We start from the raw sequence: 3,012 nt of genomic DNA, 5'->3' as shown, positions 1-3,012 counted from the left end.
CAAAATTGTCCTTTCTTCTTTTTGATTCCCTAGAGAAAAACCTAAGGGGCTGGTGGATATGTAGTTTTAAAATTAAAAACTAAAACCATGGAAAGTTCCTCCATAGTTATTCATACCAAATATGCCACATTTACAAGACCATGAAGTATGTAAGGTAAGCCTTTAAAAGGCATGATTTTGTCAGAGATTCTTAGAGGTAACATCTGTTTAAACCATTAGAAAATTAACTTAAACAGTTCACTAAAGTTTGTTTTGTCAAGTCATCGAGAAATACAATTTGGAAAGGAAAGTACATTTGTTCAAGAGAGGCTTAGAACAGAACACAAGCTCCAAATATTCTTGAATTTTGGAAAGTCTACTCCACACTGTTGTCTTTATTTACACTGGAAGAGAAAGAGAAAAAAACTGTGAGAAGCTGTAGCAATATCAAAATGAGGAGGACATTTTAATACCTTGCCTTTGGGCCAGTGTTTCCCATACAGAAAATAAATCAAGTAACCACTCGAATACCAAACACTGCAATGAAAATGTAAAACCCACAATGCAATACTAAAATTTCCTAAAACCTACAGTACAGACTGTCAGACAATCCACAGGGTGACACAGCATGATTTACCTGAAAGGTGGGTTAAATTACAAGCCTTCATTGCTTTGGCATTGCCTTCTCTCTCTGTGGAGGTCCTGGTCTCCAAACGTTGATAGATGGTATCTACAGGAACAAACTGAAGTTCTGAGCTGATTTTCACACTGTTGCTGAAAACCTGTAAGATAAAGGTGAAGAACCACTGAAGAACAGATTACTGAGACAGAAAAAAATACCTGCAATATGAGAACACAAGGTATTTCTTTCTGAATACAGAAATTCCACTTGCCTAGCTATCATCCTTTACTATGAACCAACTTTCAAAGACTATTTCTCTCTCGTACTCATGAGTCATTTTCTAACAGCGCGTCTTTGGCAGCTTGAAGCATTTTGAAACTGGAAAGCAAACAAAATTGCTTTTAATGCACTCATAAGAGGGTACTTCAGGTTTTTTAAAAGCCATTTTTTCCCTATCTTTTAGCTGCTAGGAGGCTTTAAATGGGACCCCTGTAGGTTTTTGTCTGTAAACCATACGAGAGCATAAAAGCTTGGAAAACTTGCAGAGATTCTGAAGCAGGTTCACACAGCTTCATTGAAACTGTGTGTGGTTTTGAAGCTCACCAGGGCTCTACTCACCAGGAACCATTTAAAATTGCCAACTTATAAAGTAGATTTAAAACTCATAAAGGATTATGATGAAAACCTAAGACTTATTTTGTAGGCTTCCAGCTTGAAAGAAAAAATACCATTCCGTAAATAGGGAGGAATGGGTTTTCATTCTCTAAAGGTTTTGGGGTATTGTTTCTTTGAAAACACATACAGGAGCCTGAAAAAGGGATCAGAATAACCTCTGTAAACACAGCCTGAATTAACCTGCATCAAAGTGATTTACCTGTATAAAAGAATCAAACTGATCAATCCATTATACCAACACATGGTGGCTCAACTATCCTAAAAGCTCTTGCAGGATGGTTATAATGGAAATGCGTCAAATCTTTCCGTCTTTGGAAGTGACTCTTCTCAACCCACTTCACTATCAATCAGAATAGCCAGCAAGAAAAGAAAGCTTGAAAAACCACCATAAATACCATGAGAAATGTGAAAGTACTTCCATTTATATGAAGAATCAAGATGTCCTGACTCATACTGTTCTCTCCCTATTTTGTATTGTAAGGTTTATTAGAACTTAGTGCTGCAAAAGAGAATGGAAAAACGTTGGTTTGAATGGCAAGGGAGACATGAAAATTTATCACAATAGGGCCTAATATAGTATTTTCTTCTTTCTGTACGTATACAGCCATCTTCGAAGGCCCTGAAAGTTCTATGAGCAAAGATTGGCAGATTGGGTTTTCACTTCAGCCAACACAGAAACTCTAGCAAGATTCCAAGAAATTAACAGACAGAAATGAAACTGCTTTTCATGTTTTCTGGTGGCAAGCAGTACAGTGGATGATGTTTGATATTATTTTTTGTTGTGGGACTGATTTTGTCACTAGTGGTTGCTTTTGGCTTTTATACTCATTACTTATCAATTTTATACTCATTGATAATAAAGAATACTCAGCAGTCCTGTTGATTTCAGATTAAACATTCAACACAACAGCAGCTGTGCAGTGCCAGGAAATCAATGTAGCTGTTCACCAGGGTCATAAAGAACATGGGGTTGGTCACAGAAGCTTATTTTTCCACAGTCACAACCAGCCATGGAATTAATTCCTAACTTGGGAAGGTCTACATAACAATTCTTCTGTTAATGTATAATACTCCAAAAGCTGTTGACATTTTTTTCCCTATTTGACTCGGAATCCATTGGCCCACACCAAATGACCAAAATCTGTAATATGTGAGCCCTTGCACAAGAGCAGGAGGGAGTAAAGATCAGCAGTTTCCCTAGTCCTTACACTAGCTGAGGTTTTTAAGAGCTTCCAGAGGTACAAAGGAAAATGTTCAAACCCCGAAGAGGATGCCAAAACATTTATCCCTGCCTATTTGGAGGGGACAGAGGACCTGACCTCAAATGTAGGGACAGAAAACAAGACACACTGACCAGGTGCTTAAAAGACTGTTGCCAAAGGAAGTTCCAGTACACACCTTGTATGTACACTTCTAGCAACCCTCAGTGCTTCAAAAGGTAGAGGAAAACAAGGAGGAAAAAGATGGGATGGGATGGGATGGGATGGGATGGGATGGGATGGGATGGGATGGGATGGGATGGGAAGGGAAGGGAAGGGAAGGGATGGGATGGGGTGCAATGGGGTGCAATGGGATGCAATGGGATGCAATGGGATGGGGTGGGGAAGGGAAGGGAAGGGTTAGGGTCAGGGATGGGATGGGATGGGACGTGATGGAATGGGTTAGGAATGGCCAGGAATGGAATGGAATTGGATGGGTTAGGGTGAGATGGGATGTGTTAGGGTTAGGGTTAGGGT

The sequence above is a fragment of the Corvus brachyrhynchos genome, unplaced genomic scaffold, assembly GCF_000691975.1.
Source record: "Corvus brachyrhynchos isolate BGI_N302 unplaced genomic scaffold, ASM69197v1 scaffold331, whole genome shotgun sequence".
NCBI lineage: Eukaryota > Metazoa > Chordata > Aves > Passeriformes > Corvidae > Corvus > Corvus brachyrhynchos.
Note: the sequence above shows the minus strand (reverse complement) of the source record.